This window comes from Onychostoma macrolepis, chromosome 20, assembly GCF_012432095.1.
Source record: "Onychostoma macrolepis isolate SWU-2019 chromosome 20, ASM1243209v1, whole genome shotgun sequence".
NCBI lineage: Eukaryota > Metazoa > Chordata > Actinopteri > Cypriniformes > Cyprinidae > Onychostoma > Onychostoma macrolepis.
In genome coordinates this window covers 20,286,777-20,300,470 of record NC_081174.1, presented here as the reverse complement: position 1 = coordinate 20,300,470, position 13,694 = coordinate 20,286,777, and the positions used below count along the sequence as shown (strand labels likewise).

Genomic DNA, 13,694 nt, shown 5'->3' with positions numbered 1-13,694 from the left:
ACAGAAGTTTATTTTTGGGTGAACTAACAGTGCATGTAGAATGTTCCAAATCAAGTTCCATTTCAGTCAGAATGCTGCCTCAGAATAGAAGGCAGCAGCCCATGTATGTCGGTTTTGGAACAGAGCCATTCTACTGATACTGATATAGATCTGAAACTCATAAGAACTGTTTGCTTGCAATAGTGAAGAGGAAACGCATTAACAGCCCGACAATATTGCAGCGTCATAAGCTCCTATTAGAAAGCTCCGGTGAACTAATTTCACTCTGCGTGTCCTCTTTCTTCATCAATATCAGATGAGGCCCAAGCACAACCAGACGGCCAAACAAAACCACCTAGGCCTGGGCCTCAGGCCATGCCACAGTCAGTATGAAACCACTTAATATTTTATTGTTTATGAAAGACCAGCAGAGACTGTATGCTTCTTGATTTCCCCTCCCCTGTAGAAATTTCCTTCCTAGAAAAAAAGAAATAATTCACAAGCACTAAAAACCACTGCACACGGCACTTTCTTGAGAAGTAATGTAATTAGGATCTGTTTAATGCACTCAGGTGGAAAGCTTTACACTAGATAACACAAATAAACAAAATCTCTCTCTCTCTTCCACACGATACAGTATATCATGTCACAAATGACACAGAAAACCTGCGAGATCTTCAGAACACAGTGCAGTTTGAGCACATTTTCGTTGAAATTGTGCACGTGCACAAACATGCATACTAGCCAGAAGTTATAAGTCAGTCACTTATGTACATATATCAACATGTCAGGGTAAGCAGGTTCACAGTCTTTGCTTATTATGTGTGCTTTTTTGAATTAACCTAAGTTATATGTTCTAGAGACTCCACCCAAACATGCTCACCTGTGCAACACTGTTTGCTGAGCAGTTAATTAATTATGGACCCAATGCAAGTTAAAATAGTTAAAATACATTTGTCATACTACACAAAATCATCATATATATACACAAAATAGTGTTTTAATATCTGGCATTTATTGGTTATCTACCATAACATTAAAATAATTGATATATAGTTAAATAAAAAGTAAATAAAACAATAATACATATATCATTAAATCACTAATTAAAATAATTACTCATTTGAAAAAAAAAAACTAGATAAACTAGACAACCTCATATCTGACATCTATATTTATTTAGAAAGAGAAGAAACATCTTTACTAAAAGTCATGTTTGACAGAATGATAGGATGATAGCTACTTTTTGCCCAGACACACTTGAACTCAAATATTCTAGTCAATGCTTTCGAAAGCACTTCTTCTCTTTTTAGGTACAGCAAAATAACTGTTGTTCTACTGCTATGAGCTTGAAAAGAGAGAAGGAGGTAAGGAAAATTGTTATTTATGAAGACAAAATGAGGAAGTGTGCCAAAAATTCCCCCTAAACACCCACACCACCCCCTCCCGACTCATTCTTTCTTATCCTTCCATACGAGAGAAGAGGAGAAACAGGTTTTGCAGACTAGCAGCTCGCTGACTGAATAACATGTTGCAAAACTGAGACAGACAGAGAAAGAGAACATGATAAATCATTGACAGACTCATAAACTGAACAACATGTCAGGAAATGACTATAAATTATTCAAATTAACTGTAACTGCATTGAACCAGTATGTCGGTCATACTGAACAGGACGCAGAGAGAAATGTATGGGGTAGACATGAGCCAAAAACTCTGAAGGCCAGAGGAGTGTTAAACTTGGTTCTGAACATGCTTTCGCAATGAATATAATGAGAACAAATGATGTCCTGCTCCCCTTCATGAATACATTGGCTTCATACACATGGCTGTATGTTAGGGAGCCCATTTTAGAGGAGCCATATGGTCAGCAGCAGGAAAGACTAGACTTGTCAAGCAACGGCCAAATTAAACTATATACAAACACAACACCTCTACAGAAGATAGAATCTGTGAGAAAGCAAATCTAACTGTAACAAACTGCCATGGAAGCAAACAAGTAGCAGCAGTGGAAAATACACATTCAAACTAGCCTGGCTCATGAATTTTAGTGTGAAAAGCAAAGATGAAAATCATAAAAATATTATTATAGACTCATCAATCATCAGGGTTTAGGTAGAATGAAAAAGAAGAGAAACAAATATATATTCATTTATAGCGCCACCTATGGGTGTAACCTGGTGAAATGGTAGAACATATTTGTGCTACAAAATTCTTATGACAACTTGATTTGAGGGGATAATTATAAGAAAAGTTATGAGTTAAGTTAGGATTAGTGAGAATGTACACTATTCAAAAGTTTAGGGCTGCTAAGATTTGTATTTTTGATCAGAAATAATTAATATTACTGCAATTAAAAAAAAAAAGAAAAGGAATTTATTCCTATGATGGCAAAGCTGAATTTTTATCAGCCATTATTCCAGTCTTCATGTGATCCTTCAGAAATCATTCTAATATGCTGATTTGTTGCTTAAGAAACATTTCTTATTATTTGTTGAAAAAGGTTGTGTGATTATGGTCATGGTGTCTACAAAAATGCTCATGATCATGGTGTCCACAAAAGTATTGTGGACACCATGATACTTTATAATCAGGATTCTTGGATAAATAGAAAGTTCAAAAGAACATATTTATTTTATGTAACATTATAAACATCCTTACTGTCAATTTTGATCAATTTAATGCATTTTTGCTGAATAAAGTATGAATTTCTTTCAAAAATGGTACAGCTTTTGAACAGTATAGTGTAAACACGCTTATTACAGGGAATTGGTATGTATCTGTAATTTATCTGACAGCCAAAGAGATTTAGTGCACAAAATGCAGAAGAAAAAAATCATACAATAGCTTTGGTGCTTGGACCTCTAAAAACAACAGATAAGATGTGCAGATAAAGGCAAGAAACAAGCAAGTCGATAAATATGCCCATCGTGAAGGGCTGTGTTTGGATTTCCAAATCTTTATCCTCTCAAACGTCTCCTCCAGAGCTTGAGGAATAGAAATAATTGCATGAAACAGTCATTGCTCTATTCATAACCTTTGTGTCGAGCTCAAGCAACCAGACTGTCCGCAGTCCCGCACTGTCTAGGGAGACACAACTGTCCTATGGGATTCTCAGAGGAAATACTCACACAATGCAAACCCCCCTTTACAAGGGCCATAACCTCTCTTCACAATGAGCAACGACCATGGTCAATGAACAAACACACACACACACACATTGGATTTAATGATCCAATAGCAAAATGCTTTAAACAAGTGCAGCTATCCATTCGAAGGACAACTAAGACAGCAAACACCTGTGACTACATGACTTGCCAGCTAACACCCAAAAGGCTCATGGGTAGGCTACTTCAAATTAAAGCTAAAATTCTAAATCGAGCATTCTGACCAAAAACATGCAGCAGCAATTCCAGTGAGAGGAAGAAAACTTAAAAAAAGGAAACTAGGTGAAAAGTCATCTAAAAAGAACGACTGAAGAAAGGTTGGGAAAGAAAGAGGGAAAGAACAACTTAAGAAAAACAACTTAATTTCCTGTTGATAACCTAAATCCTTAAAGAGTGTGAAAGCTTGGATTAGTTTGGAAAAGTAGGGCTTGTCTGGGACTCTTTTTTTTCTGTAACAGGGCAATAACATTATATAATATTATTTACCTGAAACTTTTCTAGATAAGATTTATTATTGAACGCAACAATGCACAGAGATTATAAAAGGAATTTTATTTTCTTATGCAATGCTCACAAATGTGCACACACACATGGGTGTCAGAGTATGAATGGATGCACTGTCTGTAAAGGTTTCCTGCTGAAAAACATGTTTTGTACCAGATGAAAAAAAAACATGAGGTCTGTGGTGTGTGTGGAGAGGTGGAGAGAGAGAGAGAGAGAGAGAGAGAGAGAAAACAAATCTTTATTTTAAGGCGAGGCAGAATATATTTTTGCCACTTTCTTTTACTTATCTATTCATTTTCACCTTCCTCCTCTCACCCTTTCACCCTGACCCTATAGAGGTTCTGCACACTTGAGGTGTGATCCTGTTCTCTGTTTTTTTCAATGGGACAATAGTTGGAATGTGACATGCATTAGTCAATGGCATTAGTCAATGTATACTCACAGTATTGTTTAGTCATCCTGTGTTGCTTAACTCTGTGTCAAAGAAATAAGCATATGTTTTTTTTATAATGTTAACGTGTTATCTTGATACCAACAGAATTAACACTGTGCACATATGGCACATAGATATTTTTGTGGCCAAATACATATTCTAATACATGCTAAATATAGCTAAATGTATGTTGTCAACAGAACAGCTTAAGGAAATATTTATTTTAAACTGAAAATATATTTAGTTTGAACCTTCAAATGGCAAAATATATTATAAACGCACTTCAAGGGAAAGAAAATACATTTCAATTTTTCATGTCTTAAAATTAATAAAAACACAGCCTTAAAACATTTGAAAATATTTTTTACATTTATATATATATATATATATATATATATATATATATATATATATATAATGTCATACATCAACTCCAAAACAGATTTAACCAAAAATATTAACTTTTTGGCTACCTGTTGCATATTTCTAAATATAGAAATGGGCTAAAAACCACTAACTGCAATTTAGATTTTATGGGTTCTTTGAACTTCTCTACAGTATTGCGTGTGTGTGTGTGTGTGTGTGTGTGTGTGCGCATGCATGTGTTTACATACAGTAGCGCCTACTGTGGTGGCCCGAGAGGTGCCCTTGCAGAAAACAAACACTGATCACATTACCAGCAGATAAACTGTGTGCATGTCAGCACAAATCCACACAGCATCAATTCTGGTCCTTTTCGGACATTCCAGCATGAACGTTCATTTATAGATCATCAGATGACAGATGACCTTTCAAAACACGACCTTTCAGCAAAGTCACAGGATTTCCATTAACATAATGCAATAATCTGTTGTTTTAAGAGGCAAAATAAGGATGGGCGTAACTTATCCAAGTCCTGGTCCTCTCCCGCTTTTTTACTGCCTTTCTTATGGAGTTCTTTTCAAACTGTTCTACGTAGAGAGTTGTGAAAGCCTCTAAAATACAGTGGGGTGATTGAGGAGTGTAACTTGTATACTGGAGTACTCAGGGCTCAAAAACAGGGATGGTCTGATGGCCCAGAGCCACTGTGAGTCACTTGCCTTGTTGGTACATTCACTCATTGCTATTGCTAAATTGATGATAAAATAATTATGAAATTAAATAATCATCACAAAAATGTATTTTTTGTTCTGAGGCCTCTGAAAATATACGTAGGCAAGGCAAGTACACATCAGAACTAATGGCCCATAAAAAAATCCTTATTGTTGAGCCCTGCTTCCTTTCATGACCCCCTTCTCTGTCTCCATGCTTCTTTCTCTATGATCCTCTTTTTGTTCCACTGTCTCCCTGATGTCCCATCTTCCTGCCTTGTAGTCTCTCTCAGTGGGCCTGTGTTGTGCTTGATATATGATGGCCAGCAACAGATGCATGAAGGCCTAATTATCTATAAGTAAATACCACTTTACCACAGAGACAGAGAGAAAGAGAAGAAAAATAACAGAGTGAGATGGACAAGGACATCAATTTTCTCTTTTTTGGCCCTCTGTCTGACTTATACTCATGGTCTCACGCTTACTTGTTCTGCATTTATTGCTCTATTTGACTGTTAACTTTCCTTCTAACAGGCTAAAACCTGAGACTTTAACAATTTTAGTCAGGAGATGATTCAATTGCACAGACTGATTGCAATAACTCGCTGTCACAGTGACTCTAGTCTAGTGGTTTGTATTTGTTTGTGCAATAACAGGAAAACCTTTCACCTGAATGGCAGTTTTATTATTTATTTCAAAGTTTTTTGTTTGTTTTTTTCCTGTGGAATTGCCATATTCGGAACTACGGTTTTAATGTCCTTGATAGTTTAGCAACCTTGATGACCCCAAAAACCAACATTCTACAACAGGAGCTTCAAGCCAAATTTCTACGTCACCTTAGATAACAGATAACACAGACCAGATATTGCCGGATTCACAAAGGACAGACCTGCTCATACATATAACAAGGACAAAAACACACCATTTTAGTTGAATTCGCACAAATAAAAAATTGAATTGTACCTGTTAAGAGCATTGTTTATTTGTCTGCGTCGTTTTAACACTTTAGACTACCATGATCTAGCTTACAGTATTTTACATTACAAGGTTACATTAAATCGATTAAAAGTGACCTAAAGTAAAGACATTTATAAAGAAACATTAATCAAAAATCTGAAAAAAGCATCAATATTAAAAACACAACTCTTCTAAACACTGAAAACACCAAATTGAGCAACAAATCTGCATATTAGAATGATTCAACTTTGCCGTAAACTATTTTTTACATTTGATCAAAATAGAAAACAGTTATCCATGTGCAAATGCAATATATGTATATATTAATTTTCTGTATATTAAATATACTGAAATATGAAGTAAAAACAGATATATGAAACCTATTACAAACTGGACATGTATGTTTGTGTATGTGTGATATATTTTTGGACATAAATGTCATTTACATTTATATCCACCCTAAAACCATCAATAGATGTTAATATTATAAAAGATGTATTTAAGACCCTTTATTTTTAATGTATTTAAAAATGTACTACAAAAACATATAGACAAAGATTTTATTTGCATATATGCTGTTTTAAAAACCTGCATATATATATATATATATATATATATATATATATATATATATATATACACAATATATATTGTTGACATATATGGTTGCTACATATAATACCAAATAAAATCATCATATGGATATTATTAACACACAAATTTTACTATGGGGATTTTGTATGTCAAACGTAAATCTTCATCTATCCAGAGAATATAAAAATGTATTGCCTCAAAGAAAAATACATGGCAATATCACTCTTGATATACAGCAATATATGTCAAATATTACAATTTTGTGTGGGTACTTTAAATTGCAATAATATTTCACAATATTTCTGTTGTCACTGTATCTTTGATCGAAATAAAATGCAGGTTTTTGAGCAGCTACTTTTTAAAATTTGCCCTAAAGTATCTTAATATTTAACTGCCTAATGTTACAGGAATACTGGAAAGACAGAGAGAGACTGGCAGAGTTGCATGTCAACAAAGGCCTTGATCTTGCAGAAACCGACACGTCTGCTAGAGTCTTACTTTTTCTCACACACGTGCTTGAACCTTCAGCAGCTGTGCTCTGGCCAGAGTCCGTGAGAGTGAGGTCAAGTGACATCATCGCCCGCTGACTACACTCTCAAGCTTCTCATCTGACCTTCTCATTTCTTGAAACGCAAGATTAGATTTGTCATTTCCAAAATACACAATAATTGACACATGATCAATAATTGATTTTTAAAAAAAGAGATGAGGAGAAGGAAGAAAGTTAATGAGAGGAGAGAGGAGGAGAGGAGGGCTTGCTGTCTCACAGCAGGAAGTCCGGAGACAAAGAGAACATGTAGCACCAGCTGCCATGATGACATCACTGCGGTAGTGACAGAGCTGTAGGGCGGCCTTTAGAGTTCTGGAGGGCCACTGGAGCGGAACCCAGAACGCCCTGTCCCCTTCTCACTCTATTTTCCACTAACAAAGCACACAAAGCAATAAATCTTCTATTCCCATGGCAGAGAAAATATAATGCACCATCATATCCAAGATGAGACAGTCTCAACGGTAACAGCACCTGTCACAAAAATGTGGAGACCCAATATGATTAATGTTTTGGTGGTTTATGCAAGGAATGTTCCACATATGTTTTGCCATATGGAGTTAAAAAGTTAATAGGAGACGTGCAAGCCATGACCGTCACTGATTTTTATTGCTGTGGATGGTTTTTAATGCCTTTGGTTTGAATTGTGCAAATCACTTACATCAGCGAGGGTCAGATTACCATTCTTAAAATTAAATTTAAACCGTTTATTTTGATGTGGCTTACTTGGTATGGTGACCCTTTCAGTAATAAAATAATCCATGTAATCTGTGGTTTTAATGTTTGGAATAAAAAATACTACGTGTGATATCTTTAAAAAAAACTGTTCAGCTCCGTTCATTTCCTTTATTGTCATTTACAGACATGCAATTAAGCAATAACGCAATAATGTTTTGTATATGTTAAAAACACTAACCAAAAGAGATTAGTAGAAGAGCTATTGTTCAGAAGTTTGGGTTCAGTAAGCTTTTTATTTTTGAAAGAAATTAATACTTTCAGTAAAGACGCATTAAATCTATTAAAAGTATCAGTAAAGCCATTTATTATGTTACTGTCACATTGGAGTTGGAGTGATAAAAGGTGCACAACAAGGAATACAGATCCAAAAGTTTTTTAATATACATCCATGGGAAAACAAGAGACCAACAGCAACATATGCAATGTTAATAACCAGCAACTCAAAGAACAGAAAGGGGAGACTTTATACAAACACAAGAGAGGGAGTAAATGACTTGATTAACTAGACATAGGTGAACTAACTAACATAATCAAGGGGAAACAGAAACTGGGTCAATTATCAAAACAAGGCGGGAGAACAGGGAAACATAGAAAACAGAAACAAATTCTATAAAATTTACAATGTTACAAAAGATTTTTAATTGAAAACAAATGCTATTATTTTGAACTTTCAATTCATCAAAGAATCCTGAAAAAAGGTAGTGGTATGGTTACCACAAACATATTAGCAGCACAGCTATTATAAACATTTATGTTAATGAGAAATGTATCTTGCACACCAAATCAGCAAGTTTGAATGATTTCTGAAGGATCATGCGACACTAAAGGCTGGAGTAATGGCTGCAAAAAATTCATATTAAATTACATTTAAGTAGAAAGCTGCTATTTTCAATTGTAATAATACTTTACAATATTAGTGTTTTTACTGTATTTTTGATTAAATAAATTCAGCCTTGGTGAGCATCAAAGACTTTCAAAAACATAAAATCTTACTGACCCCAAACTTTTGAACAGAACAGTATTTTTGTATAGTTTAAGAAAAAACTTGGATAATGGCAGTAAAACTAAGGCAGTGACCTCACATTGCCCCTTTACAGGATCTGAAACTGTGACAGACAGGAAGACCGGCGTCCATTTTGATAAGAGAGGATACACCGCACCCTTCAGCTCTTGACTCTATAGAGTATACATCTTGCAAAGTAAAAGTGTCTCTTATGACAAATGTACATTTGGTCTGTGGTAATTACAGTTAAATATTAAATAACTTTCATATAAACAATGGAAGTCTGTGGTATGTCTAGATATCTAGGTAAAAGTGTGTGTGTGTGTGTGTGTGTGTGTGTGTGTGAGTGAGCGAGAGAGAGAGAGAGAGAACAGAGATAAATTCTTTCTTTAGGTATCTGTTTACTTTGGACAAACCACTGTTTTCAGAAGTATTAAAGTGCAGCTGTTGGAGACAGTGGGTAAAGGGGTAGAGAATAGTTAGTTTGAGAGCAGGTGTGTTTAGTTTGTATAACAGTAATCGCCATCAGTTGATTGTGTACGTGTAAGTATGTAAGAGTGATAGATGAACATATTATCAGCTATGCCAAAACGTATCCCAGCAAAGGTTTGACTTAACACCTAACTCCAATCCATCACACACACATTTATTTAGCTATGTAAATGAGTACATATCGTGTTATTTTCTATATGCGTGTGTATATATTTGTATAAATTATTTTATGTATTTTATTCACTATAATCCTAACCCTGTAACTATAACCCTAAAATATTTTTGCTTTTTAACAATTTAAAAAATGTCCCACTGTAGTTCATGAGGACCTGTTTTCTCAATATCATGCTGACAGACTTAAAAACAGAAAAACACTGACCTCTACCTAATTGACAGTGACGAGTTCCTGCCGGCGAGTTTCTCACACAAAAGCCCTTTATGTGCGACATTACAGTAAATGCAAGAGGAATCCCTTTGGCAAGATTAGATAAAACACCAAGCAATGCGGGAACAGCCGCACACACAGATGCACATACCACAGAACACGTGCACACACAAGTGTGCACAAACACACATGCACTTAGCAGTGGGCTCAAAAAGTCTGAAAACATGTTGAAATATTTTTTAAATATTTTAATTAATGTTATTGGCCCTTTGTACAGATGGTCAGATGTTCTTGCTTCCACTGAAGCACAAGATACTCTTTGGATCATTCTCAAATCATGCCAGATCACATGATCATTAGGTTTTACACAAACTTGTGGAGTTTATGTAGCTCAAGTGCTGCTATCATTAGAGCGAATGGACACACTGAATATAAAATATATGAGGAGCTGCTAACTGGACACATCAGAAATAAAAGGTAGAAAGACTCATCAGCCTGCAGGAATACAACCACCACTTGCAAACTACAGGATGCAGAATGTCACACTTTGATGTCAGAGCACAAAAAATAACCTCATGTGGGCGTCACACACCGACAGACACAATGTCATAAGGGCAAGAGTAAGGGTCAGGTGTGCAACCTGTACGTTGAGCACAATGACAAAAAGTGACTGTCAGCAAAGTGTCATAACTCAGGAACATGGGAAGACGTCTATGCCTTTCTCACTTCCACAAAACCACAATAGTACTGAATAGTTCATTATATCCTTCACTGACCTTGGCTCCCAAAGCAGAAAATTAAAGACTAATGTGGAATGGAAAGTTTTTGTTTAAAGAGCTGTGATGTAACAAAGGGCGTGAGAATGTGTGTGTATGTGTGTGTTGGGGAACAGGAAGCTCTGATGTTTAGGGGGCACAGGGTATGGGATGATCTCTTCCCTTTATCCTGCCGGACCTCTCTCTCACAGACTCACTCTTTCCCTCGATTGCAAACACATTCACACACAGCTCTCAGCCTGTATCTCTGCTACCTCAGCATTTGTGTGTTTTGACAGGAAAGACCAGAGCCAGCTTAGTAACAATGATCTCTCTGTCACTGCCTATCTGTATGTATAGAGGTGGCTCATATGCTGTTGTACATTGATAAAAAGCAAAACTATGTTTAAATTGATACTCATACATTTACACTACAATTCAAAAGTTTCTGGTCAATAAGATGTTTTTTTTTTTTGCTCACCAAGACTGCACTTATTTGATCATAAATAATTAATAGTAATATTGTGAAATATTATTGCAATTTAAAAAAACTGTTATATGTATATTTTAAATTGTCACGAATCCTGTGCCTGCCCTTCCGTTCACTCACCACCAGAGACCGCCCGCTCACCACATAGACTCTCACACTACACAGACTGTTAAATGTCACTCTGGACTACAGTTCCCATCATCCATTGCACTGATTACACACACACAGCTGTAACCAATGAGACACGCTTTATAAGCCTTGGACTTCCTTGCTCTGGTCGCAGAGTACTGTCTGCAGTTATCGCTCTTCTAGCGATAGCTGCATTACGGAGCCTTTCCATGTTTCCTGAGTTCATAGTTTAGTCCTGTTCACAGTCTATTTCCCTGTGTCTTGATCTTTGCCTGTTATCTCGTTTTGTCTGATCTCTGCCTTCCCTTGAGTTTGTGGCCTGCCTTGGATATTTCTCTTGTCTTGTCATTTGGATTATGTTTGCATCTTTGGACTATTGATTGTGTTATCGGACTACGCCTCTTGTCAAGCCCTCTGCATATTGTTAACCATCTATCGACCATGCCCGTTTTGGATTACTCTTTCGCCTAGCCTGTGTTGTTCCTGTTTGCTGTGTTTTAGACCCACGCCTGTGTATTTGACTATGTCTCATCTAAATAAAAGCCAGCAGATGGATCCTTACGTCTCTCAGTCTGTTCACTCCATAACAGAATACTCGGCCACACCAGGATCCAGTGGCTTTTCAAGTGGACACTGGCCAGGTATGGGCATGGAAGGTCTGTTATTATCCTTCAAGCAGGGCACATGATTACTTGAGGATTACATAGAGGAGTATTTAGTTTTAACAAATGGCTCTGACTTGCCAGACTGTCTGTTAATAGATTTGTTCTGTGATGGCATTCATCAGCCACTAAAGTCTAAGCTCATTCGAGAGGGTCCGCATTCATCACTCGTTCAGATTATGAACTATGCTTTAATGTCTATCAGTTCCTCTTTTACTGTGAGTGTCGCGGAGGAGGAACACGACATCGCCGTAATGACGACCGCAAAGTTTGATCAGTCGTAAGCCCCAGGGCATTCTTGTATAGTGATCGCTACTCTGGTGATTCAACCCACTCCTGAAATGGCGGCCGCACCGGAGCACATTCACAAAATGGCGGAGATAACAACGCCTCGTCAAGTCACAGCCGATTTTCCTGAGTCAAGTCAAGTCACAGTTGATCTTCATGAGTCCAGTCAAGTCACAGTTGATCTTCATGAGCTAAGTCAAGTCCCAGTTGATCGTCATGAATCAAGTCAAGTCCCAGTTGATCGTCATGAATCAAGTCAAGTCCCAGTTGATCGTCACGTCACAGCTGAACTTCCAGAGTCTCGTCACGTGTCAGCTGAACTTCCAGAGTCTCGTCATGTCTCAGCTAATCTTCCAGAGTCTTGTCACGTCTCCACTGATCTTCCAGAGTCCTGTCACTTCCTGTCTGTAGCACCCAGATCTTCGAGGTCAGGTCTTCAGTCGCCTAGATTGGTGTGAGGGATGCAACGCTGGTGTCTGCACGCGCAGCTGGTATCACCAAACCCACTCACTCTAGCCCTCCTGTTTCTGAACTAATTCCCCTGTCTGTAGCGCTTCCCACAATGGGGGTCGCTTTATGGTGTATCTGGGCTGCATACACCACCACAGAAACTCTAGAAACGGTGGCGACCACTGTGATGTCTCCAGAGGTGGCAGTTGATGCTGCAGAACCTCCTGAGTTAGTGGCGCTTGCTGCTGTGTTCCCTGAGGCGATGGAACCCTCTGCAGCTTCTCTAGAGGTGGCGGCGCATGCTGCAGAACCTCCTGAAGCAGTGGTGCTTGCTTCAGCTCCTTGCGTGGTGGTGACGCCCAGCAACGTACTCTCAGCCTGTCATGTCGCGGTCAAAGGAACCATTGCTGAACTCTCCCTGTATCCTGATGGTACTGCTGCAGAACCTCCAGAGGTGGTGGCATCCGCTGCAGAACCTCTAGAGGTGTCAGTAGTACTCACTTATGAACTCCCATCCTGTCCTGTCCCGGCCAAGGAGGCCGTCTGTGATCTCTCTGCCTGTCCTGTCATGGCTACGGAGGCTGTCTGTGAACCTTCAGTCTGTCCTGTCACGGCTATAGAGGCCGCATGCGAACTCCTGCCTTGCTCTGAACCGGCCATGGAGGCCAATTATGAACAATTGTTCTGTCCCGACCCATCCGGAGAGGCTGTCTTTGAAGTATCGGCCTTATCTGTCATTACCAAAGAGGCCACTAGTGAACTCTCTGTGTGTCCCATTTCAACTGGTTCCAAGTGTGTCTAATTCTGAATCATTTGTCTTACCAGTCTCAATTCATGAACCTAATTTCGAATTATTGGTAGTTCCTGTTTCAGTCCATGAGTCTGATGTTGAACTGTGTGTCTGTTTAAAATCAACTCCTGCATCTAATTGTGAACTGTCAACCCAATCATCCTTTGCCAATGTACCCAATCTTGAATGGTTTGTCTGTCCAGCCACTCTCAATGAAACTAACACAGAACTTTCAGCCCTGTCTGTCACAACTCAAAAACC

The 13,694-nt window shown here is 37.9% G+C and overlaps 1 protein-coding gene across 1 annotated transcript in view; it reads right to left on the bottom strand.

Annotated features, from left to right (window-relative positions):
* sesn1 (sestrin 1) overlaps positions 1-13,694 on the bottom strand; it is a 57,193-nt gene that overhangs the window by 13,726 nt on the left and 29,773 nt on the right. The window lies entirely within an intron of this gene.